This window comes from Pantherophis guttatus, chromosome 4, assembly GCF_059756535.1.
Source record: "Pantherophis guttatus breed Tessera chromosome 4, ASM5975653v1, whole genome shotgun sequence".
In the NCBI taxonomy this organism is placed as follows: Eukaryota; Metazoa; Chordata; class Lepidosauria; order Squamata; family Colubridae; genus Pantherophis; species Pantherophis guttatus.
In genome coordinates, this window is record NC_142066.1 from 146627357 (window position 1) to 146655318 (window position 27962).

Sequence of the window (27962 nt, forward strand, 5' to 3'; positions counted from 1 at the left end):
CAATTGTGCATCCAGTTGGATATTCTAGAATTCGTCATAAAGCTGTCTCCAGCTTGAATGGCTTCCAGACAAGCAATTCCATTAGCTGTTCTTCTCAAAAGGCATTGCACAACTGTTCCATCTCTCTTTCTCTTTTTATTTATTTACAGCTAGCAAAAAGCAAATAATGGGAAAGCTTAGGAGGTTTACAAAGGAAAGATGTTTTCTGGACCTCCATAAACATCCTGTCTGTGAGAGCAGTGCATAATAAAAGATAGATCTGAGGACTCCTTCTCTTTCCTCTGCTGCTTGCAGAGTTCTCAGTTGGAGTTGGGAGGGGAGGTTACCCCCTTCCAGCTACTGAATGATTTCAGGAAATAATAAATTGCTCCATAAATCCTAATACTCTGTGAAGACCATCACTCTGTGGGTTATTGGCAAATTCCCCAACTCAGAAAGGTTAAATCTGTTTTGCACGAGAAAAAAAAAAGCTATTGGAATGGACTTGGAGAAGAAATATCAATGTTTTTAACTGGCTAAATTTTAGTACAGAGGTGAGTTGACTACAAGATGCACATAGCCAGTGAGACTATGTTTTTCAACCTTCTCCTGCCCACCTTTGTTACTATCACAATGTCTTATGGTTCAGATACAGCAGCTAATACTGTATTACTTCTCTGTTGTTGGAAATGTTAGCAGTTATTTTAAAAGAACGGTATCATTATATCAAGTCATGTGCTTCCAGCAACATGTTTTTTTAATTTTAAGCACAGGCAAACAGTGATGGTTTATCTGGTGGATTAATTGAGATTCTCTCTGAATAATTGACAAATGTAAAAAGCAAGAGCACAAATGAAATATAAGAGGAACAAATAAAGTAAGCAAGAGCACAAATGAAATATAAGAGGAACAAATAAAGTAGTTGAGGACATGTTTAAAATAACCAATCTCTGTTTCACTAAGAAACATCTCATATCCATTTTCATCCTGGCACACTGTTTATTTTTGGCTTAAAAACGCATATTCCCATTTTTGTTAAAATGGCTTTGAAAATTCCCTCCCTTTGGCATTCATAAGAATAACATTACAAAATCTTAAAATAATGTCTGTTGAAATATACGATTGAGAGTCTCCTGAAAAGTAAAATAATATCTGTCTTCTGTGAAGAGTGAAATGAAACTCACCGATAACTTCTGATCCTAATTTTTACTTGTGAAAATGCAGATAGGTTTATTGGCATCAAAGTACATGGAAAGATGTTCAGCTTGTATGAAATCTGCAGTTTTGTTGCTAAGGCGATTTTTGTCTTGCAAAGGAATGTTAATTTGCAACGGACAATGGATCCTTCTGTATAATATATGAAATGTTCCATTGTTTAGCAGCCTGCATACCATCAAATGGGAGGCATGTGTAGCTATGGTGCCTTAAGTGCTGCTTCTCTGTTTCTTCTGCAGCTGAGCTGAACATTTCTGAAATATATTTTTCTGAGAATATTTCTTGAGATTTTCCACTTTCTGCAAAGTGGCTGCATGTCCCTTTTCTTTTTATAAAGGGAACAGTAGTTAGAAGACAGTGTTGTTCTATCCCCTGTTTGATTGGATTTCTGATCTAAATCCAATTTAAAGATAAAGGAAAAGCCGAGACCTTGATCTTGTCTATAAAATGATCCCTTAGCATTTGGAGAAGAAGTAAACTGTTCATATGATCAGAGAACTTTCTACTAGAATGAGAAGTAATGTATTTTTAATTTTTTTTTAATTTAGTTATTAAACCTGGCATTTATGAACTTACTAGAATTTGCAGACTTTATTGTGATATATTGACTTTGTAAATCTCTTTTGCCCTGCCTTGCAGGTTCTAATAGCCTAGAATATTTTTAAAAAATGGTTGATTGATTTTTGTGGTGGCTGCTAAGATAAAAGCTTTATGAGAGTTGAAGAATGGTTGGGAACTTAATATTAAGAGAAATTCACAGCTTTTCTTGAGTGTTCTAATCTTGGATCCCATTTAAAAATATTAAAATATTTTATTTACCAAATCTCCCTTTTACGGCCTTATGGGAGAGGGAACTTAAGACTTTGGCATGTCTGGCTTAGCAAGTGTTACAGTGAAATTCACGTAGGATAGAAAGGCACTGAATATTATTTGGTTGTTATACTATGCATATAATGCTAAATATCTGCCCATATTTAATAGTGTACGTGTATATCATATACAATTAAAAAATTATATAACACTAAAAAGATGAAGAACTTCAGAAAAGAATTGGTAGGTATAAATGAAATATTAAAGCTCTCATTTGAACTTTTCTATCTGAATGAATCATAATGACTTGTATCAGGAAGTGAAGAAATATTTGGCACTATTTTATTTTAAAAAAAGGCCTAGACATGTTAAATACATGCAAAAATCAGGAATAAAATCAGTTCAGCGATTTGGAATCAATTTGTTATTTTGCTGCACAGTTTCTCTTTTTGAAAGCAATTTTATGCATTTTATGGATTTTTGCAATATGCTGCATACAGGTCATACTATAGAAATCTAAAAAAATATCGAACAATAGTGTATATCTCTAACTAATTACAGAATGCAAAAAAAAAAAAAAATCATATGACCAGTCAACAAAACAAATAAATCAATTTAAAACCATTGCAGAACGAAGGAGAATTTTTCTTCAAGGCTTATAAAATTTATTTTATTTGTTTTATCATTGCAGCATATTTCTAATAATCTATTTTTTTAAGTGAATTCACAAACCACTATCAATATATTTATATTTGTTGATTATGTGTCTTATTATGTGACAGTATTCTGTATTTAGAAAGCTGTGGCTCTGAACATTTGGTAAGAAAGATGTTCCCTATTGGATTTTGTTGTCTTTTAATAATATAAATATTTTTCTCTCCATTTGGAACAAGACAGTGTAATGCAAGACACAGTGAGAAGGCAGAAATTTATTTCATTACTCTTTGTCTGAGTAACTCTACTCTTATTAACTATTGTCATTCTTTGACAATAGTTAACAGGAAAACAGTTTGAACACATATTAAGGCATGATGTTCATAGTGGAGATATTCTAGAAGCTGAAAAGATTCAAAGCAGAAACATATGGTATATAAGGGCATCTGGTACAGATTTGACAAACTAAAAAAATCCTGCCCCTCTCTTTAAAAACACATTTCTAGCCTTTGGAATTGCAACTAATTACAACTAACGGTTATTTGGATTATATTTTTTCTCTCTCTTTTGTATCTTCAAATGGAGTTTTAGCCATAATTGCATTATTTATGAGCTGATTTGACTGCTTCCTTTTTTAACCAGAGGAGGTCTATAATGACTGAGCACAGGTAAGGATTTTTATTAAGGATTATAAGAACCCGTCTTTGAGGAAGATGGATGGTTTAGAAATATGAAAATATAAATAAATAAATTTGTTTCAAGAAGAGCAGCAAAAAGTACTCATTTTCCATTCTTATTGTAGAGCTGGACAATGGCACCGTTTAGGGTGACCCCAGTCAGTCCTATTGAGTAAACAAATACTGAAGAAATCTTTGCAGAATTGCTGTGAGGATTGTTCTAGGCATATGTAGTGTCTCAGAGCTGCTTGAAATTGGACTCTGACTGGGCAAGTTCTGTGAAATTGACTTGAAGTGCAGGCTGGCTCTATTAATCTGAGAAATCTTTTTGAAACTCTTGGTCCTGAAAAAAGAAGTGAACAGAGATCTTGGAGCTTTGAGTTCTTTCATATGTAGTTCCATATCCATCATGACCAGTTAAGGCAGGGGTATCAAACTCAATTTCATTGAGGGACGCATCAGGGTTGTGCTTGACCTTGGGGGACTGGGATAGGCGTGGCCAGCTTGACTTCACTAGTGTTGGGGGCGCCTGTGGTGGCCCGAATGGTCTGCCAGCAAAAATGGGCTCCTGATCTCCGTTTTGGCTGCGATAGCCTCCTGCAACTGTCTGCCAGCGAGAATGGATCTCCAGAGGGCAGCATGCAGCCCTCCCAAGCTCTGTTTTCGTTGTCAGAGGCACCTTGGGCCGGTCCTTTGCTGTTTCTAGGGTGGCCCCACGGGCCAGATCTAAGCACCCCATGGGCCAAATCTTGTCCCCGGGCCTTGAGTTTGACATCCCTGAGTTAAGGTATTCGAGAAGAGGACATGTAGTTGGGTCCAATCATAGACCATCATAGATAGTCCTTATAATTATTGCATGATGCAATTCTCTTTTCTTCTGTTTTTATGAAGACCTTCTTTTCTGAATGAAAATATAATGGCATTCTCTGGTAAGAAGCGACTATTTAATTATTACTGCCAAATCTTTGTAATCTGCTTAGAGACGGAAGTTAAGCATTAATGAAAGTAATGGCAGGAAATTGAAAAAGCAGTTTAATAGGTGAACGACTCCCCTATACACTGGACAATACATGATTTCCTGTTTAAATGGGAAGTGGAAGGGAAAATCTAAAAGATATTTGCCATCCTGTACAACCAGAACAGAAGTAGCAGGATTTTGTATAAAACTTCATGCCATTGGTAAGTTTGCAATCGGGAAGGAAATCAAATCATATTTATTTAATTATGTAATGTGTTGTATTATATTTATTGCATTGCATTGTATTAACTTTGCTGCCCATATTGGGGTAACTCTGGGCAGCTTACACTATTAAAAGCTGTAACACATAAATATTTCTAAAAGCAATAAAATACCGTTACAATCAGATAAATTTTCATATTGTCATGATCATGTATTGATATAACATGGGAATAATTACATCTACAATTAATACTTCTGATCATAACAATATGAAAAGGATTTAAGAATGAATGTTCATACAAGGGAAATAATTCATGTCAAAAGTATATCTTGAGTTTAGATCACTCATGCTTAGAATTTTTGAAATTGTAGTCAAAAAAAATCCTGGAATCTTGTTCAGACAGCCTGATTCCTTCAATAAAATATGAGTTGTGTTTCTTGGTAGTGGTGATGATCAGTATTCTTTCAGGAAATATATTTTGGAGTAAGTAAGTAACTTACATATTTTAAATCTGTCGTGTATTTAAGTCTCATGTTGTCAGGCAAATTATCTTGATGTCCATGTCTCTTTCTTCATCCTCTCTCAGCTGCAGTTGGGTTATAGTGTTCTATGTGATATCCTTGTAGTAGGTGTGACTTTCTTTGGAGTATCTTGCTCAACAAACAAGGGAGTTACTCTGTGTACACCACATTACTCATGTTGCCTTATCTATTTCCATGTGGCCCTTTCACAACCTCAGTAGAGGGGTTTCTCAGTTGGGACACTGGATGCAATAAGGAATCCGCATGGAACATAGCAACTAGGCTGATCCAGCAAGAACCACTGTGACTCAGTAAGGAAAAAGAGGAACAAATGCAAGCATGTTGCAGATTACCTAACTCTTAAAAATATGTGCAAGAAACATTAACAATTGATACTGTATAAAGTAACCAACCCCCCCTCCCCCGGAACCCAAGGCAAAAACTGCAGGTGTGCAAAATCCTTTATGCTTATACCATTGTTTGGTCGTATTAATCACAGATTTGTCAAATGAGAAATAATGAGACAACAGATGACAAGAGCCACCTGAACTAGGTGAAAACATTTGATGATGGGACAAATTCCATTTTGTGATGATTTCTGGAATGTATATGCAAGGCTTTTTTTCAGCTTTATTTATTTAAACATTATGTACAGCTGCCTATCTCATTACCATGACTCTGAATGGCTAATTTGTTTATTTATCAAATTTATTTGCCACTCATCTTGCAGTTCAGGCAACTCTGATTGTCTAATAGTTAGGGTTATTAGGGTGTCTAATAATCTAATACAACAACAACAACAAAATAGCAATCCCAAACTATTTAGAACAGGTACAATGACAATCAATTTACAAAGCTCTGGAGTTTCAAATAAAATTTTGCACACTGGCGGATAAGTAACAGTAACTTAATTATCATCCCAGGATGTAATTTTTGAGGCAAAAGCCATGTCATTAATGTCTAATTGACACCAACAAATTGCACCCAACTCTGGGGGAATGCAACTCCATTCAGAATTAAAGTTAGGAAGTCTCCTTGGCAGGAAGGCTTAGAAACCTATGGCCAATCAAAGCTTGTTCTTCCCCAGATAGATTTCCAGAGTCTATGGACACTGAGAAAGAACCTTGACAGCATCACTTGAGTGAACTGTACCAGTAATGTACAATTCAGTATCATCAGCTTATGATGATACTGAATTGTACATTCCCTCACCCCTTATTTGCAAATGACCTCAGCCAGTGACTTGACATTGATGTTAAACAGGAAGGGGAGAGAGTAGAATCCAGATATATCCTGAAAAAAGGTATCTTGTCATGCCCAAAAGTCACAAGTGATGTATGGTGATTCTTTCATATTGAGTTATTTATTTTTTATTGTTTCCACAGCTATAAGACAGATTTGCCAAACCAAAACACCCTACTGCATCTGCACCTATCATATACCTGAGAACTATTAGGGAGGGTCTGTCTCCATCCTCTTTCTCACACACAAAATATCTTGATTGAGTTGTTTCTTATTTCTCTGGAATGTACTCCATCCTTCCTGGGAATCCATCCTCCTACATTCCACCATATATCTAGAGCTAGATGTCTAGAGGAAGGAGGAGAATGTGAGTAACACCATGTCTCCCACTCCCCTGAACTGACCCAAAAGGATGTTGTAATCATGATTATGAAAGACCAAGATGGATGCTCTGCCTTCATTTTGATTCAACAAAAGCTTATCAACAAAGTTGTCAGAATTATAACCAGATCTAAAGAGGTGCAGATAATCTATTTCCTTCAAATGTGTCACTTCCTTCCAGGCTTTAAGTAGAGGAACATGGAACTAAAACATAGATGAGTTGAACCTACAGATTGATTAACTTTTTCTACTTCCATCATAATTTCATCACAATTTCAGTAATGAATTTTTCCTTTTGTTCCTGACCTATCACAAAATGAAATTTGTTGATGTTCTTCCTTTTTTTTAAATAAGGGATAAAATAACGTATTTTATGGAATTTTCTTTTTCTTGAGATTTTCTCTAGGAGAACCATTAGTACTGTTTTCTAGAACATGCTGCTTGAAGTGAAGGCACATAATTATGGCTATGGAGGGAAAATTGCACTGGCCAGCAGGGTTTGCTTGCTGTTTCCTTTGTGGATTCAATCTAAAGAAGCAAGAATTCAGTTGGAAAAGTAGATTATCTCTTTCTCTGTTGAATCTGACAATTTATGCTAGGCCGGGTGAAGCACCTATGAAATAAGTCCTGTAAATAAATTTGGCTCTTTCGTTTCATTTCTCTTGAAGTATTGATATTTCTTGCTGCTCCTGCTTGTTATTCTCCTTTGGTTGTTGATTAGAAATGATACTCAAGGAAAATCGCTATCTGGCCTTCTCAATTTGTAGTTCTTTCCTGTTCCTAGATGTCTGTAGTGAATACTATTTCCAGGACATTTAAGTACAGATCTCAGGGTCCATTCACACAGTGATGAGGAAAGGATTCTATGATATTTCAAGGATATGTTCATTTTCATATGTAGAGCTAAAGTAGCTCTTGGCAGTTAATTTTCCTAGAGTGCCATATGAGAAACTGGGACTGTTGTGTGGTGGGCATCTCTAGCCCCGCTCCGCCACAGTCGGCCAGACAGGGACAGTCAAGTGTATAAGTGAAATAAAGATTCTTTTATTACATTAATATTTTATCTCATCCATTTGATTTTAAACTTGGCTGATCATTAGTGAAATAAACATCGCTGCATTGCATCTTACAGGAACAATCACATAACTTTCTGGATTTTGCCTTAAAGGAAGTTCAGTTATTTTCCAGAACTGCTGAGGTGTTTTGTTTTGGTTTTTTTTGGTTTTTTTTAAATTTTTCCAGAGGAGTGTTATTATTATGGGGAATAGAAATGCATTGTCTCTTTCCGAAGCTTGTTGTGGAAAAAGCCATTTCCTGATATATATTCAGTCTAGGCTTTGGCAGAATAGTTTTGTTTGTTATCAGGACCTTTTTTTTTTTTTTTTGAGGAACAATGCTTTCACTTTACATCATTGTATTTCATGGTATCCTGTATGTCTTGAGGTTCCTTCATTTAGTAGGATAAGATTTAATTCTCCAAAAGAAATGTCTTGAGTTATCATCACTCCAACGATGCTATCTTGGCTGCCTAAATTGTCAGTGAAAAAAAACTTGGTTTTAGCTGTCCAAAAGCATAGGAAAGGCAACATTTTTTCCTCAGGGTTGAAATATATGTGTAGCCTGAATGTCTCTGTAGCATAAAATAATATAGCCTGAAGATAGATAGGAATGGAATAGTTGGATATAGCAGTCGATCTTAGAAAATGATTACCTCACAATCTCCTTCTTAGAATACAGCATCTTATTTGCAAAGAAAAATAATGTAATTCAGGACTCCAGTTTGTACATTAATGCTGGAATGCTGTATATATGCACATAAATAAATAACAGCAGGGAACAATCCACTAGGCAATTCTACTGTTGCACCGCTTGCATTTATTTGATCCGTATGCATTATTTATAATGTTATTTACTAGTGAATAATAGCATACATATTGTGTTACTCATACTTATTGTGCATAATAACTTCTGTACTATTAAAATAAATGTGGGAATAGCAGCAAAATATTTTAATGTAGCCTTCTGTCCCCCATTCAAAAGTCAGTCAGTAGTGTTCTTTGACTACCGAGCAGCCTAGGGTCTGTTTTGGTTTTTTAAAACAAAGATATTCCGGATTTTTGGAAATCCGAAATCTTTGGATTTGCATGTATTCCTTTGTGTAAATAACATCAATTTAGTTACATAGAAATTCACATTGGAGTTTGCATGTTGGAATTGATGGAAGGAATGAATTCGTATTACAGAAGTGATTAGTAGAATCCATAAAGACTCTAGAGGACCACATAATAGCACAGAATTTCTTCAAAAGCCTGCTGAAATTTAGGTTGATGGGGTAACAAATAGATTACAGATTAACAGAGTTGGAAGGGATCTTGTAGGTCATCTAGCCCAACCCCCCGCCCAAGCAGGAGACCCTACACCAATTCTGACAAATGGCAGTCCAATCTCTGCTTGAGGTTATCTCTATAAGAACAAAAATGTTTAATTCCTCCTCTGCGGTTAGAGAATGGGTCAGTGTTTCTAAACCTCAGCATCTTGAAGCTATCTGAACTTCTTCTCCCAGAATTCCCCAACCAGCATGAGAAACTGATAAGTTAACTTAACTTATAAGTTAACTCATCAGTGATAAGTTAACTTTGCCCTCAAAAGCTGTTGCTAAAATGTAGGGTATTTCTGTGAAAATGAAAGAAAATCTACCAGCTGCTTGTGTCTCTGGAGGTTGTTATTTACAGATAGTCCTTGACTTACAACAGTTCATTTAGTGACCATTCAAAGTTACAACAGTACTGAAAAAAGGGACTCGTGGGCATTTTTCACATTTATGACCATTGCAGCATCCCCATGGCCACAGGATTTACATTTGAAAATACAGTGGCACTGAAAAAGTAAGTTATGACCATTTTCACATCTATGATGGTTGCAGCATCGGTCATGTGATCAAAATTTAGACGTTTGGCATTTGACTCATATTTATGACAGTTGCAGTATCTGGGGGCTCATGTGATCACTTTTTGCAACCTTCTGATAAGAATCTCAATGGGGAAGTCAGATTCACTTAACAATCGTGTTACTAATTTAACTGCAGTGATTCATTTAAGAAATGTAGCAGGAAAGGGACAAAATAAAATGGGACAAGATTCACTTAACAATTGTCTTGTTTAACAACAGAAATCTTGAGCTCAATTGTCGTAAGTTGAGGACTACCTGCATTTAAGGTATTTTTTATTATGTAACTGTAATTGTAAATCATAACTGTAATTATGATTAATTACAGTTAATCATACCTTCTGTAAAAAGGAAAATAATTCGGGGGATAGGATTTTGGTGCAATGAAAGTCTGACAAGTTAATATTGAAGATCATGACAGATGACCCTTCTAAGCAATGCATTTCTGACTACGTTTAAAGTAGGTTTCTACATGGAAATCAAGTTAGCCTGCAGTATCTACATTATATACTGCAAGGGTACGTGGGAATCCTTGGGAGATGGAGAGAAGAGATGCTTCCTGGTGCCTCCTTAAAAAATCTGTGTCTGTTTCTGGGCTCATAAGTAGCAGAAAATATATTTTAGTTAATAGACAAGTGGGCTGTTGATATTTCCTTAATTCAAACATGTACAGGTAGTCCTCAACCTACAACAATTTGCTTAGTGACTGAAGTTAAAAAAAGTGATTTATGACCGTTTTTCACACTTACAACCATTGCAGCATCCCCATGGTCATGTGATCAAAATTCAGATGCTTGGCAACTGACTCATATTTATGATGATTGCAGTGTCATGCAACTTTCTGATAAGCAAAGTCAAAGGGGAATCCAGATTCACCTAACAACAAATGCAGTGATTCACTTAACAGCTGTGACAAGACAGATTGTAAAATGGGACAAAATTCACTTAGGAAATGTCTCACGTAGCAACAGAAATTTTGGGCTGAATTGTGATCACAAGTTAAGGACTAGCTGTATTTTGAAATGGTGGTGACTTCATTGCAAGCTTAGGAAATAACAGTTTCTTTAAGGAGGTGCCAACTAGGTCTCCATGCCCCCCATGGAAAAGTTTTCAAAGAAAACGACCCTGTTTCCCCAAAAATAAGACCTCCCCGGATAATCAGAAATCACAAAAGCCCAGTCAGGCTTTTGAGCGCATGTGCTAAAATAAGCCCCCCCCTCCCCAAAAATATTTAAGCACATGCGCAACCAGTGCCTGCCATTTCCTCTGGTTGCTTGCTGCGCAAACAACACGGAGTGAAGAGGTGAGGCTGGAGAGGGGGGGAAGGGAGGGGGAACATGCCCCATACACCCTTTCCTAACAGCTGCTTCTGCAACCCTAGCCACTATGCCTCTTCTGTCATGCTAATGGCCGCCACAAAAGCCATTAGCGAAGAACAGGGAAGTGACGACAGTGATGGGACATTGAGTTGCAGTGGCGTGGCTGGGCTGACAGCATGGTGCAGACTCCTGGAAACATGGCTGGAAGCGCATGCACGGCCTCAGGGGTGAACAGCTGACGAGTGGCTGTGTCAGCAGTAGCCATGAGGTGACCACGCTCGTCACCTCCTGCACTTGAAAAATAATAAGACCTCCCAGAAAATAAGGCCAAGCTCTTATTTTGGGGGTCTTATTTTTGAGAAAACACGGTATTTCCCTTTTTGCTCTAAATACAGTACATCCCTAGTCACTTTAATAGATTGTAATTGCTCTCCCGGCGGAGGAATTAGCTTAAGTTTTTCCATGATCCATAGAAGATTTAACTAATAGTGCATCTTTTTCAAATGGAGAAAAGCATCTTGAAACCAATCTCTGTTTAAGGATGCATAAACTCTAGAGCTGTAGAAGCATTTTCTTTGTGTTTTTGGCCCTGAACTTGCTGTAGTTATTGCAGATGTGATCATTAGATGATTCAGCAAGCAAGCAGCCACAGGCTGCAACTGTGTTTTGTGATTTAAAGCTTTTGTCCAACAAAAAAGTGAAGAAAATAAGCAAATCGTAGCAAATAGGAGAGTGCAAGATGATGACTGGTAATTCTCCAAACCTCAGTGTCTTTCTGGTGCCTTTCATGTGGTCAAAACTTTTCTTAAAATTAAAGTGACTTTCGGTTTTGATGAAACTAAAAACTGATCACGATTAAACAGGGCCCAAACTATCCTGATTCTCACCCCTCCCCCCCGAAAGAAAAAGCAAAGAGTGCAAGAAAAGAAAAAACAGTTAAAAAAAAAAGAAAAGAAAGAAAAAAGATAGAAGTGGCTTTCCATATCTTTCACAGCAGTTATGTATATAATTGTATACTTTAACCTCTCTCTCTCTCTATCTCTTTCTGTCTGTCTTTCTCTCTCAAATTGCATCATAATACCATTCCTGTCATAATTTACAGTATCCTCTCTGATCATCAAAGCCATAATTCACAACTTCATTTCTTGTCACTTTTACCCAAAAAGTCCATTAGAAGCTTTTAGTCACCAATAAACGTAGATAATGGACTTTCTCTACACAAAGAAGACAATTTATCTATTTCAGTAAAATCTATCAACTTCACCAGCCATTCCTCCATAGTGATAGTGTCAAATATTTCCATCTCTCTATCTCAAATAGACACTTTCAAATCCTCCCAATTTACTGTCCTTGCTGAGTTTTGTCAGAATGGATATCTTTGCCTGCTTCCTGTTATTTGCTAAAACAGGAAATTTAATTTTCCTAGTATAGTTAGTGTTACTATTGGGAATGACTTAAGGTCAAGTGATGAAAGTTTCTTTTCTGTTGTTTAAAAAAAATGCTATAAAGTTTGTTTTATTTTTTTTTATATGTCTAAGGAGAAAATGGACTTGAGCTTGTAAAACTTTTCCTGTAATGTGATGTCCATGAAATAAATAAATTTATGCCCGAGACCATTAGATAAGGACTTGAAAATAAAATTATCATTATCCCCACACTTTATATATACCTATTAATTGGCACAGAGTAATAGTTTGTGCCAATTAATTGCCACATCTCAAAAGGGACATTAAGATAGTGGAAGAGGTACTGAATAGAAAACTACAACTGAAGTATCACACAGGGTTTTGGGTTTTTAAAGTTCGGAGGAAAAAAGATAAAGAAAAATATTCATGTATTAGTATATAACAATTTAATTGGTATAACCATTTAATGAAGCTCGGGGGGAGGAGATGTGGTGGTCAATGTTGATGATCTGGATAATTTGTATCTTACTATATTTGCAGATGATCCAAAACTGGCCAACATAGAGGATGATAAAATGAGATTGCAATCTTATTTGATCAGATTGAAAATCTGTGCTAGACAGGAACAATAGGGAGAAATATAAGTTATTACATATAGGGAAGAAATGTGTAAGGCACACAAACAGGACTGGTGATTTATGGTTTGCAAGGAATAGTCCTGTATTTAGAAAAGATATAGTGACTGGCAACAAACTAAGCATGAAACAGTTGCTAGAATAGTCAAAGGCAAGGGCCGTAGGCAGATCCAGCCCGTAGGGTGCTTAGATCTGGCCCATGGGGCTACCCTAGAAACTGTGAAGGATACCCGGTACTTCCATCAGCAAAAACGGAGTTCAGGAGGGCTATGTGCGCAAGCTCCATTTTCACTGGCAGAGGGTTGCAGGAGGCCATCCCAGCCAAAAACGGAGATCGGGACCCCTTTTTCTCTGACAGCACTCAGGCCACCATAGACGCCGCCCGACACGAGTGATGTCAAGCTGGCCACGTCCACCCTGGCCCCCCAAGGTCAAACATAACCCTGATGCGGCCCTCAATGAAATCGAGTTTGACACCCTTGGTTAAAGGAATTTTGATCAACCTTAAAAGAAACATTCTATCAAAGAGAGTCCTCATTTCCCTATTTTTCCAGAGAGATACAGATAGGTTAGAATAGGTTTAGAGAATGGGACAAAGATGATACAAAGGCTTGAAGACATGCCCTATGGCTGATGCTGAAATGTTTAGTCTGGAGCAAAGTTTTTCAATTTTGGAAACTTGAAGTTGTATAGATTTCAACTCCCAGAATTCCCCAACCAGCAGTCTGAACATATTCAAGTGGCCAAGCTTCAAGGTTTGGAGAAAAGAAGACTTGATTTGAAACATGATTCCAGTGCATGGAAGGGTTCCAAAGACAAGATTGTTAAGAACTATTCTCCATTGCCATAGAAACTAGGACCAGAAACGATTGCACTTATTGGAGCTACCTAGATTTTGTTTAAATATAAAGAAAAACTTCCTGACAAAAATATCTGTACAACAGTAAGTCTACCAAGAGAGTTTGTAGTTTCTCCATCTCTGGAGGTTCTTAAGAAGAAGCTGAACTATCATCTCTAGGAATTTGGGGTAGGACGAGGCAACTCTAGACTTTTATTCTAATTGTTCAGGGCAATCATAAGTATAATCTTTGAAGAAATACATTTAACTTCAATTTTCTGTCCAGAGAATGATGACATTTTTTCCTTTTCTAAGTTGAATTTTCTGAAAGCTACCTTCTTACTTTTTGAGCTTTTCTAAATAGAAAGGGTTAATAATATAACAAGTGATACAACCCTAAGATTCTCATTTCTTTAATTGAATGTTATAAGGCATACATACCAGGGGTGGGTTCTACTTACCTTTACTAAAGGTTCGCAATGGGGCCACGCATGTGCGTTTGTTTTACTCACATGCGTGCTCTTCTGCACATGCGCAGAAGCATTTTTATGACATCAGGGTCAGTGGGCGGAGCCTCCCGCTGGTTTTACTACCGGTTCTATAGAACCGGTGTGAACTGGGGGCAACCTACAACTGATACACACAGATATTTTGACTTCCAGGTTTTATCAGAATGTACGCTCCACCAGCTATTCTTAGTCAAGCTTTCATTTCTGTACTCGATAAATCAGATACACATCCTACATATTGAACTAATCACGATTTCCAGGGGTGGGATTCAGCCAGTTCGTACCAGTTCAGGCGAACCGGTAGTTGCGACCGGCCACCTTCCCCCGCGCTATGCTGTCCTATTTAGCTGTGCTTTTTAAGCCGCAAGCGCGTGTGCAAGCAAAGCACATGCGCAGAAGGCCGCAAACCACATTTTCAGTGCTGGGGTGAACTGGTTGTTAAATAATGTGAAGCCCACCTATGACTATTTCATTAATGAAAGAATAATGAATGTTAAAAATATCTAGATTCTTGCTAACTGATTCTAAAAAGGATTAACAAGTGTGATCCATCCAAATCAAGCAGGATTTATTGTCAGAGACAAGGGATAGATATACTGAGATGATTAGTGTAGCTTGGTGCTTTAAGTAACTCTTATGATAGATGCAGCCAAAATTAGCTCATTGAATGCATAAAACGCTTTCATAAAACTGGATAACCTTTATTTTTTATTCTTTCCATTTTTTTTTCTTCCCTTAGGAATTTAAAAAAAATGATTGCAATTCATTCTTCTTCAACAATAAAAGTGAGGCTGTTGGAATTGTATTTAAGCTATGTAGTGATGTGGATAGGTTGTCAGCTTTTACTGACAAGAAGAACAGTATGACTTATACTTGATATATGCAGGTAAGGAGTATAAAACACAAATGGTCTTTGACTTGCATCAGTTCATTTAGTGACCTTTTGAAGTTACCACGGCACGGAAAAAAGTGACTTGTGACCATTTTTCACACCTATGACCATTGCAGCATCCCCATGGTCACATGATTTACATTCAGATGCTTGACAACTGGTTCATATTTATGACGGTTGCAATGTCCCGGGGTAATGTGATCATCTTTTGCGATGTTCTGACAAGCAAAGTCAATGGGGAAGCCCAATTCACTTAACAATTGTGTTACTAATTTAATAACTGCAGTGATTCACTTAACAAATGTGGCAAGAAAAGTCATAGAATGAAGCAAAACTACTCAACAAATTTCTCACTTAGCGACATAAATTCTGGGCTTAATTCTGGTTGTAAATTGAGGACTACCTGTAATCCTGCTATATATGTGAAGAATGGTCATAAGTCACTTTTTTCAGCGCCCTTGTAATTTCGGTCACTAAACGAATGGTAGTAAATCAAGGACTACCTGTAAAAGGAACAATGGTGATAAAAATGAAATAAGTAGAAATGTTAGTAGGCAGCACTGTATGATTCTGAAGCATCTCTAGGCATGGAAGGCGATTTCTATATTTATGTGCTTTTTTTAAGATGAATTCAGCTATTGGTGAAATGGTGCTTAAAATCGAATATCTGTTCATTTAATGGATTGTGTGGTAATGGATTCTTTTCGATAGAATAATTTCACATGCTAATTATGTTCTGGAAGACTCTTTCTGTGAATAATAAACCCAAAAATTGGAAATTCACAGACAAACAAAATGAACAGTATATACTTTTATGCTGAGGAAAAAAGATACAATAAGTTGGAAGCTTATCCATTTCTCTTATCAATTATCAATGAAATGCTTTTAAATAAAAATTTTATCCCTAAGAATGGAGATAAAGAATAGTCTGTTCAGAAATATGGACTGCACATATTGAATTTATGCTTAATTTTCCATTTCCCTAGTTTTAAATGTGCTGAATTAAATGTTAATAATTGTAATAGTGCAGCATTACAATTTATATATAAAATCTATCTATCATCAATCAGCGTATGCAAGATATGTTTTTCTGGGGATTTTCTTCTCTTTCTACTTTATCATTTTAAATCTCATATTAAAAAATGAATCCAAGTATCGGTAGTTTAGTTTTCCTGAAATTCAAATTTTTAAATTTGCACTGTTGTAATGAAATTCAAATAGATTTGTGAAAGCTAGTGTCACAATCAGTTGATTTATTTAGAATACTATTATTTATTTTTGGTCTTCACAGTGCATCAGCCGTTAAAATATGTTACTTTGGAGAATTCTATCAGCTATGTCTGTTAATAAAGAATGATTATGGAACATTCTTTATTAATTTAAAATTCATTCTTACCTATATGTAGGCATTTAGGATTTATCTTCTTTGTAAGGAGTAATTAAGACAACTATTTCAGTTTATTATCAGAATTGCTTTTTGGTTTGCAATTATTCTATTAACTTCCTTTCATTTGGAGTAATGTACAATAAAAATTATTGCTTAATAAATAATTTTCTATAAATTTACAGTAACTGTTTTAATCATATTACCAAGGTTTTTTTGTATGCATCTAACTTCTTAACAAATGCTGGAAGGCACAGTTATGTTTCTGGAGAAACATTTTACACTGTATTAATTTAATAAAAAAACCACAGGGAAATAATTCAGATTTGTTTTGAACAATTTTATGCTTGTATTTGCAACATTTTTTAGCTATAGGTGTGGCTGAAAAGTAAATGCAATCTAGCTAATTAGACATTTGTTGTGAATATTTGAATGAGGCAATATTCTCTCTCATTGACCATACAGAAACTTTTCCAGGGAAAGAAACCTCTAAGGTCTGATTAGTTTTTCTTATAAAACATGTATTATCAATTGAGTTATAAAATTAATCAAGTGTGACAGCAAATATTGAGTACTGGATTCTCTATCCACTTGGGTCCTGTCATCATGGGAAACACTGTCTCAGGTTTGATAACTTTAAAATGTGTGGACTTCAACTTCCAGAATTCCTCACCTAGCTGCAGAATTCTGGGATTTGAAGTCCCCACAATTTAGAGTTGCCAAGGTTGACAAACACTGATTTAAAGGTACATATTTGGAATATGAAATGGGATAAAATCTTACGTATGATTTTACTTCTCAGATCGTGTTGCATTATAAAGAATCATTCATATTCATTATATTATTTAAATAATAATTTGGTAATGATGTTATTGGCATATAAAGACATTTTTTTCCTTCCATTTAATGGTATCTAATTCTCAGAGATTATCTTGATAAGTCTCTGCAAGATTTTCTTGGCAAGATTTTTCAAAAGTGCTTGCCATTGCCTCCTTCGTAAGACTGAGATAAAATGATTGGCCAAAGGTTATCCAGCTGGCTTTGTGCCCTAGAACTAAGAGACTAGAACTCATGGTCTCCTGATTTCCAGCCTGATGACTTAATCACTACACTAAACTGGCTTCACAGAGACATTAAAGTAGTATCAGTCAAAATATAATGATATTTTAATTATGGTTTGCAGAGATTTATCTCTATCAATAGATGTTACTCATGCAATTTCAACATACGTTTTATACATAGAATGCTGCTATTTATCGACAGTGTAAAATAAATGTTGCTTTTTAATTCATTGGAGAGAGATTGGCTGAGTGAGGGGGTTGAGTCAAGTGAGAAATTAGTCTGGAATCTCTATTTAGGAGGAAAAGAGAGCAACGCTTGGCACCCTGGAATGTCGTTCAATCTTATCTACTCAGGTGCAAACCGTGAATATGAGACGATTTCTGTGTTATAGACATGAGCAATAAAATAGCTAATTGAACTCTTTACATGTGATCTAATTGGTCACACCTGACATGTATAGAAGTATCTTAAATAATAAAATGACATTATGATAAGAGCAAAATATAGGTGTGGTATCCTGATTCCACTGTAAGTTTGGGAATACCTTGTCTGGTAGCTGGTCTTTTTGATAGGCCCATAATAGAGATAGAGATAAAAATGTGCTAGGAAATTTCAGGGTGATTTGAAGTAATAAAGTTGCTATTCTCTATTTAATATTTGATTTTAACATTGAATGACTATAAAGGAAAAACCTGTTTGCTTATACTCTTACTACTAATGGATCAGATTGTTTCATAAGATCTCCTGTGGCTATTAAGCTGTAGGGACAAAGTGTCTATAATGGTGTAGGTGAAAACTAGTGAAAACTATACCATGGCTTCACAATAGCACTAATGGATTCATGGATTTTCATGCTGACATTGGATTCAGTTACTTAGGTGATTTGCATCAGGATTGTGCAATGTGCTTTTCAACATTTGCTTCAACTTGCCCAGCCTATGCCCAGGTGTGGTTGTTAATTGCAAATTGGAGGCATCACTATGGGCAACAAAGAGAAACCGATGAATGGAATAAATGTAGAGGCAGCAGCTACCCTGCTCTTTTTAAGATATGTTTGTTATTATATCTTTCTGTTCTTCGTAATTCCTTCATCCATGAATGTATTGGTAACACAAGCACACTTAGATAAACCACTTTATTTTGCACATAGGACAGGTGGTGTTTTTCCTTAACAATGCACTACTACCATGTAAAAAAGGGGTGTGAAAATCTGTAAAGAGGGTTTTAAGGCTGCCAGTCCTTGAAAAGAAAGTAATAATACTCAATGGTCTTTTTCCATGTCAATATAAGTGTTATACTACAATCCCCTAGACTGTACCCAGCTTCTTCTATATTCTTAACCATGTCTTCATCTTTTTTCCTTTCACCAGCATTCCTATTGGCTGCTAACTGCTTCTCGGCCACTACTTTCCATTTTCCTCCCATTACATTTCCCATCCATATCTTAACAATAACAACAATCTCTGCCAAACCCAGGTCCTCAATAGCCAGATCCAGTGTAAACATCTGGCTGACTGCAACTAACAACAACAACAACAACAATAATAATATGCATTGCGGTACCTAGAAATTTATTTATTTATTTATTTATTATTTAAATTTATATACCACCCTTCTCCCAAGGACTCAGGGCAGCGTACAGACAAAAATAAAAACATAAAAATATAAAATTTAAAAGTATATTAAACAAATTTGGCCCATATTAATTAAAAAAACCCCTTTTTAAAAAAACGAATTAAAAACAGTTAAAAGAGCTACGCCAACCTGGCTTGCTGGAATAGAAAAGTTTTTAGGGCACGGCGGAAGGTCCATAGATCCGGGATCCTTCCTATCTCCGGGGGCAGCTTGTTCCAAAGGGCAGGTGCCCCCACAGAGAAGGCTCTCCCCTGGGGGCCGCCAGTCGACATTGTTTGACCGATGGCACCCTGAGGAGCCCCTCTCTGTGGGAGCGTACTGGCCAGAATAACAAACTAGAAAAAGAAAGAACTAGAGAAACTCATAAAACACAAAGACCTGCAAATAGAAATAGAACGACTGTGGTAAGGAAAAGCAAAGATAGTACCAATAGTAATAGGAGTCTTGGATGTACTCCCAAAAAGCTCTGGAGCACCACTTGAACACTGATGGCAAAATCACCATTAGTCAATTGCAAAAGACAGCTTTACCTGGAACCATATACATTTTGAGACAATATCTTTAACATCATCAAATAATATCTACCTATCCCACGCCCTTGGGAAGGACTTGATGGGTGGATGAAAAAGCCAAATCCCAGCCTAATCATCCATCTGGCTATTGACTGACTCTCATAATCCTGCATGCCACTGGCTCACAACAATCAAAGAAATTACAATAAAATCAAACATAAAAGGTGGCAAGCACAATGAAGTGAAAGGTCTCGTTCTACCCTTGCAAAAGTCCTGGATGAAGATTCAGGGGTTTTTCTAAATAACAAATGTGTTTTTCCCAACAACAGCTCACCTGAGAGCCTGGTTCTAGAGCAGTGGTTCTCAACCTTCCTAATGCCGTGACCCTTTAATACAGTTCCTCATGTTGTGGTGACCCCCAACCAGAGGTGGGTTCTAAAATTTTTTACTACCGGTTCTGTGGGCGTGGCTTATTTTGTGGGCATGGCTTGGAGGTCATGTGACTGGGTGGGCGTGGCTAGCTGGTCATGTGACCGGGTGGCCATGGCTATGTGTATAGGGACTACTCAGAGGGCTGAAAAAAGTCATTTCTGACAGGTTCTCGGACTTTTGACTGGTCCTCACACTTACGACCATCTTCACATTTATGCCTGTGCAGCATTCTTAACAACCATGTCACTCATTTCACAACTGCTTCTCTTCAACATGGTGATAAGATAGGGCAAAAAACATAAAATGTGAGGACAGTCGTAAATTCGAGGACTGGTCAAAAGTGCAACAACCAGTCAAAAATAACTTTTTCAGCCTTCTGAGTAGTCCCTGTGCACAAAAGGACTACCCAGAGGGCTGAAAAATGTGATTTCTGACAGGTCCTCGCACTTTTGACCGGTCTTCGCAGTTATGACTGGTCATCATTTATGCCCATTGTAGCATTCTTAACAACCGTGTCACTCAGTTCACAACTGTTTCTCTTCACCATGGTGACAAGATAGGGAAAAATGTAAATTATGAGGACAGTTGTAAGTTCGAGGACTCGTCAAAAGTGCGAGGACCAGTCAAAAATAACTTTTTCAGCCCTCTGAGTAGTCCATATGCATAAAAGGATATAGCAATAGAGAGGGATGAAGGAAGGGAAGGGAAATTAGAGTAGGAGTGTGGGTAAGAGAGGGAGGAAGAGAGGAGGAGAAGGAGAAAGGAAGAGGAAGTAGGGAGAAGAAGAAGGGGGGGGGAAAGAGAAAGTAAGAAGGAAAGAAAAGAGAGAGGTGGTAGGTTTGAGGAGAAAGATTGCTGTACAATAAAAAAGATGAAAGGGAAGAAAGCCAACCCCAAACAAATATAAAGATATTAAGATAAAGAATGAATTGTTAAACTTTAAAGAATAAAAGAGAACAAATATGAATAAATAGCAATAATTAGAAACACACATACAAACATACAACGTATTTTCTTTGAACAGAGTATTTGGCCGGTTCACAAATTTAAACAGTTGTAGGAGGTTAGACCCACCCCTTTCCTAGAAGAATGAAATATTTTGGGAAATATTAAAAAGGCAGAATATTATATTTCCCTGGATGAGAAATGGCGAAGCATATTTTACAGACAAAGCAGCTCCCACCTTCCTGCCCCCCACCCTTTGTTAATGGGCCAGAGGCAGAAAGTCAATCCTTTGTCAAAGGACATTTGCAACACAATAGCAACAGAAACTAACACAATGGGCCCCATCTAGCAACCGAAACTCACCACACTTGACTTGGGAAACATGTGACCGGGAAGCACATGTGACCATCAGCCAGCAAGGCTAGCTAAGACCCCCCACCCCCTGGGAGTCTGACAACCAATCAGGATACTCTTTCGGGCCCCAAGAAATGAAAAGCCAGAGAGAGCATAAAAACCCGAGGATTTACTGTATCTGCCCCTTTTCTGTTCAGGAACTCAAGCCATGTGATCCTGTCCACCATTAAACCATCTTTCCAAGCAGTGTCCATGTTTCCAGTTCCCCACTTGGAGCAGAACCCAGAAGGATATTTCTTCCAACACAGTGTTTAGTCATTTCAATTAAATTTACAATTTCTATATTTCCTTTTTACCATATTTATTCCTCATCTATTTTTTTTAAAAAACCAATAGTACTCTTCATCCTCATCTCTAATCTTAATCAAATTCAATTTTTCCCTTCTATTCTATATTATACCCCTTCCCATTGTCATCTATTTTTATATCCATCCTCACATTGGTTAATTATGTAATTATGTAATACAGTTCTTTAATACAAATTCAACATTTTAATATAAATAAATTAGTTATATAACTATCTTTTTTGTATATTAATCAATATGAACATGAATATTCCAATTATTTCCATGCAGTCCAATTTCTTACAAATCAATTAATTATATTTACCAATAATAATAAACCAAATAATTTCCCCCATATATTCCTCCAAACCACAACTTAACCATTTCTGCTTTCAACACAATATACAATTAATAGTATCTCAATTATTACAATTCCCTAGTTAAATAGAGCTTTTGTGTTTTAAAATCTTGAACCTCCTCTTTTGCCCTAAATTTCCCATTGTTTGCAGTTTTGCACCTACCTTTTTTGGTGAGGAAAAAGAAAAAAATCTCTCTCTGCCTCATTTTGTCACGTTGCAGCAAAGACCCTGCTTTACTTTCAATTTCGCTTTTTCAGCATAGCTAGGGGGAAAAAAATCTGCTCCAGGAATTTATCTCTTTGCAGCTAGCTAGCAACAGAGCCCTCCACAAAACAGCTGAGAGCAAATCAGCTGAGAGTGGGGAGGCTGATCAAATCAATTTATGGTAATTAACCTATGCTGAAGCTGAAAGGGGCTGTTTTTTCTATTTTTGCAGGCACCAGTCTATTCATTTGTTTTCTTTTAACACTGATCACCTGTAGGGCGGCCCTTTGAAACCCCACGGCAAGAATTTAAAGTTTTTTTCCCTCTAGCCATCAGCTGGCACTCCGGAGGCAGCAATAGATTGGGAGTGGGCAGGGTAAGCGACCGGTGACCGGCGATCCAACAGAGGCAGAGGGTGAGGGTGAGTGAAGGCGTGGGGGGGGGGCGAGAGAGGGCTTTGGCGACCCTTGTGAAATGGCCGTTCGACCACCAAAGGGGTCACGACCCCCAGGTTGAGAACCGCTGTTCTAGAGGATAAGCACTGTTACAGGGAAGGAGAGATTCTGGGGTCTTAGTAAATGGTTTTAATCAAAGGAACCTGGAGTGTATCAACTCTGCAGGATTGAAATATCGAAGCAGATGTTATGGGAGACGGGCCATCCCTCAAGCAACCAGGCCTATGCCATATACTTCGAATATCTGGATATATCCAGCAAACTACATATCCCTTTGGTCAAGCATTACTGCTTTAGATTTAGATGCTTTGGATTAAGGTAAAACAGACATCATGGGGCTCTCCAGATGTTCTTTGACTGGAGCTATTATTATCCCTCAGTGGAGGAGGAACAATTTTGCAGACACTAAGGAGCTTTAGTCTTTTTGTGCCATGATGGTAAACAAATTTATTTTTTTTGGGGTCAGGGAGCAAATATAGCATGGAGCTTATTAGAGATAGGCAGAAAGAAATTGTACTAAGAAACCGTTTAGATTAATGGTACAATCTGATCACATTAAAGTGTAGAAAATAGGTTGGCCTCAAGTGGCCTCTGTTTTGCTAGCAAAGACAGATACTACATAATATTACCTCCTTGTAAGCTATGGTATAGTTAATACAATGCTTTCCTATCTTTTTGTTAACTCTGTGCTAATGTCAGATTCTTTTTGTCAGTCCATGATATCGCATGATTCTGCCCTTTGAAATGATACTCTGTAGGCTAACAACGGAAACAACAAAACAACAGGCCACATAGAAGTTACACCTGATTCAGAATGCAGAGACACAGGTAATCATGTTCCATGTTAGCTCATATTATAACCCTGTGGTGTGAGCTGACTGGCTCCCAGTTTCCATCCAGGCCAATTCAAGGTAGTGCTGTGGTCTATGAGAAGGTCCTTGAAAGTATCAGCCAACCAGGCAATATTTAGATAAGAGACGGCAGAGCCCACATAAGAAAGTGGACAAGACCAACATCTCAGAAGGTACCCTCCCAAGTTTCTTGGACAGTAAAGGTGAGGGGGGAGACATGAAATACTTAAAATATATCACCTTGGAGATCCCACAGGCTCCCATCTTCTGGAGACCACTCAAGACCTTTATAAAGATCTCCTTTGCCATCTCTGTAACATTATCATATTTGAGAACAGAATGAATTTTTGACATACTTCCTAAAATCGCTAGTATTTGTATGCAAATCTTTTGTGAAGATTTTGAATTCCCATCCAGCATTATTTTTTGTTGTGCTCTTGTAGACCATCTGTGTTGCCTGACAAATGATGGCAGTGATCTTGCTTTCTGCACTACCATCCCTCAACTTTCCTTAATAGGGCACTCCTGAAAGCATCTTAGCACACAACAGAAATTTAAATCTGTTGGATTTACATAACTACCACCACTGAGTCAAGCAAATTATCCATAGGATATTCTGTAATTCTTGGTTAAATCTATATCTATAGTTCAATTTGAGAAGCTTTTCAAAATATACTTCATAATTGAGTGTAGTAAACTTACTTCGCACCTGTCCTAATCTTGTAAATTCTGTTCTGAATGTGTTTATTCTTTAGCAACCCTTAACAACATCACACTATCTTCATTGAGAAATAGTACTCAACTTACAACAGTTTGCTTAATGACTGTTCAAAGTTACAATGGCACTGAAAAAAAGTGACTTAAGACTATTTTTCACAATTATGGCTATTGCAACATCCCCATGGACATGTGATTTACATTCAGATGCTTGATAATTGACTCACCTTTACTATGATTGCAGTGTCCCGGGGTCATATGATCCTCTTTTGCAACCTTTTGATGAGCAAAGTCAGTGAGGGACCAGATTCACTAACAACCGTGTTATTAATTTAACAACTGCTGTGATTCACTTAACAAATGTGGCAAGAAAAGTCGCAAAATGGGGCAAAATTCAACAAGTTTCTCACTTATCAAAATAAATTTTGGGCTTAATGTGTTAGTAAGTTGAAGGTTGCCTGTATTACATCCTTATCGCCTCCCCCCCCCCCCCCTTTTTTTTTTTTTTTTTAGTTTCACAGACAAAACATTCCTCTTGGTCTTTCATTCATTCATTAATTTACGCTCTTCATTGTTTACCTTTCTGATGTTCCGAATTACAGTTTTCCATATCCCAGTTATCAACCTATGAGGCATAAATGTTGACCTCTGCTACTCCTCATAGTTGTGACAAGGGAGGCTTTTACATAATGCTTTTTAGTAAGCCAGAGAAGGTGTGGAGTAGTTGTAACCATGCCAGATGCAGCATATCCTCCCTGTGATAAAGATGGTATTATTTGTCAGTTTTGATCTATTTTGGTCAGCATGCCGCAAGCATAGCCAAAGGCCAGTTTTATCTCAGAGATTTCAGGCTGTTTTATGTAAGCTAAACTCTCTATTTCAGAGTCCTCTTTACACACTGTTGCTTGGGTCCCGCCAGTTCAGTGGTCTGTGCAGTGTACTGAGGCACACTGTAGGTTGCAAACTGTACATCAGGAGTGATCCAGAAAATTAAGTAGGCTTTGACTGAACTGAACAAGACAAAATTCACAAGGGGTTTTCACTTAAATGTTCACCAATGTAGCTTGTAATATTGGTGTCAATATTATAGTGGCTTATATTATAACAACAATCTTAAAACCAGTAGATTATTTTAACTTTATGTATTTGTCATTTGTAATTCATTTGTAAAAATTTCTTCCCGGTACAGGAGACAAAATATGTTTAGGAAGAGAGATGTTTTGGATACAACAACAACAATAACAAAAAAAATAACCTGTAGCACGATGCATCTGTTCACAAAGCAGGGGAGCCAATCTTTCTGTCAGATATTTCTGATTAAACAGAACATCCATCTCATGATCAATGGATTGTTTTGCTTTTCATTGTTTGAAAACCATATTAGCAATTTTAAAAACAAAGAAATATTCAATCTTTATATTATTGGGGGAAGCATCTTCAAACGATGATATAAAAGCAACCAAAAAATTCACCTGAACGTTTTTGCACTCTGCATGGCATATGCAGCCTTGACACACATTAAAAAGGTATGAGGTTTTGATTGTGTGGTTGTAGATCTACCATCCTGCCTTTTCAGACATCTAAAACAGAGCAGAATAAAAGAAAACATATATATTATAGGCAGTGTAGCTCCTATTTTAAAATTCATTAAAATACATAAAAGTATCATTGTAAAAATGATTATTTCTAAGGGAGCAATATCTCTCAAGAGGAGGAGATTTTGGAAGGGGCGGGGTCTTTGAGATCTCGGCAGGTAAACAAGTGAACCAAAGAATCTTCATCCCTTGTTTAGGGATAAATACTGATTCTTGTACGAAAGAAATTAACAAATTCTTTCTTCAAAGTTAAAAGCTGAACTTTTTCCCAAACATGGGAAAGGTGGTGGTAGGTGGTATTCTCAGGTAGGTGGTATTCTCACTGTAGATGGACTTCAATTTATGACAAAGCGCTTACTGACTGCTCAGAGTTATGGCACACTGCCCCAAAAACAACTTGGGACATGGTTCCAAAGTTTTGATGTGACCCCAAAATCACATGACTGCATTTTGGATATTTGACAACTGGCCAACTGGTGGGACATTGCAAATGGACATTTATGGCTTTTTAATTATGTTTTTTTTCCAAGAAACTGGTGTTTACTTCTGCTTTCTGGGGAAAAAAAACTCATAGCGAACAATGGGTTCGCTTTGTGACCATGGCATTGACTTTATGACTGCCTCATTTGCTTAATGACTATCTTAAGAAAGTTGCAAAATTGGTTATGTGATGACCTGCTTTATAACCATCACAACTTATTACCATAATTGCTGGATTCAAGGATTACCTGTAGTGTTTTGTGTTTTACATCAAAGACAGAGATTTTCAGAAAAAAATTAACCCCTTGAAGCTTATTCACCCATAAAAGTAAATCTAGACGGTGGCATGTTGTTAAAGCTGGTTGATTTCACTGTGAGCAGCTTTAGCAGCAAAATTGCTTTTGTGAGAAGATGATGAAGTGCATTGGAACAGTGTGATTTCAGCCCTCTGCATAATGAAGAACTGAAGGAGAACCACACACTGTGTATTAATTTTTGTTGGATAAATGGAATGAATTACTCTTAATAATTCAGTTCCTGTCTTTAGACAAAGATGATAAAGGATCAGCAGAGGAATTACTCGCCAGTATTTGGTTGCTTATATCCCAGATTTGATGATTGGAACTTCTTTTTACAAATTAGAGTTGGAAAGGGTTAGTCAGATGAAGACCCCTGAAAAATAAACAGCAATTAATTTAAATGTTCTTTGTTTTATCTAATCCTAGAAAAATCTCACTGTGTAAAAGAACAATTTTATAAAGTGAGGCTTAAGGCTAAAGAAATAACAGGTACAATACATTATGCTGCATTTTGTTCAAAGAAAGTATTTTGCTGTGGGTATAGTATCATGGTGGAGATAATTCTTCCCCCAATAATGTTATAAATGGAATTAAAATTAATGTGCACAACATAATGATTTTCAAATACGCCTCAAATAAGGAAATAGCCTTAATCTAGATGGATCTAGTAAAAAAAACCCACTTATGAAAATCTATCTGGTATAATTCAATGTAGCAGAAATTTGGAAACTGAAAGGTAATTTGTCTTGAGCATAAGCATTGGATTTTGAGAAGATTTATTATTCCCATGATTGTTATATTGTAAAAATATATATATAGGACCCAATTTGATGTAGTGATTAAGGCATCAACCTAGAAACCAGGAGAAAACGAGTTCTAGTTCTACTTTGACCTGATGCCAGGTGGGTGACTTTAGGCCAGTCACTTTCTCTCGGCCATAGGAAGAAAGCAATGGCAAACCATTTCTGAAAAACCTCACCAAGAAAATTGCAGGGACTTGTCTATGTAACCTCCAAGAATTGGACATGATTGAACAGAAGGAAAAAATAATAAACCTTGTGCTCCCAAATTATGCTTCTTTCTCCTATGCTTTGAGGTAGCCCCACACAATCTGATATTATCATCCCAT

The 27962-nt window shown here is 36.9% G+C and overlaps 1 protein-coding gene across 6 annotated transcripts in view; it reads left to right on the forward strand.

Annotated features, from left to right (window-relative positions):
- Positions 1–27962, forward strand: part of DIP2C (DIP2 acetate--CoA ligase C (putative)) — a 370070-nt gene that overhangs the window by 32857 nt on the left and 309251 nt on the right. The window contains exon 1 of one of the 6 annotated variants that reach the window (XM_087893041.1): positions 3170–3326. The exons of the other annotated variants lie outside the window; for them this stretch is intronic. The gene's annotated coding sequence lies outside the window, so the exon portion shown is untranslated. Of the gene's footprint in view, positions 1–3169; positions 3327–27962 lie in introns of those variants that run through there. 6 annotated transcript variants of the gene reach the window in all.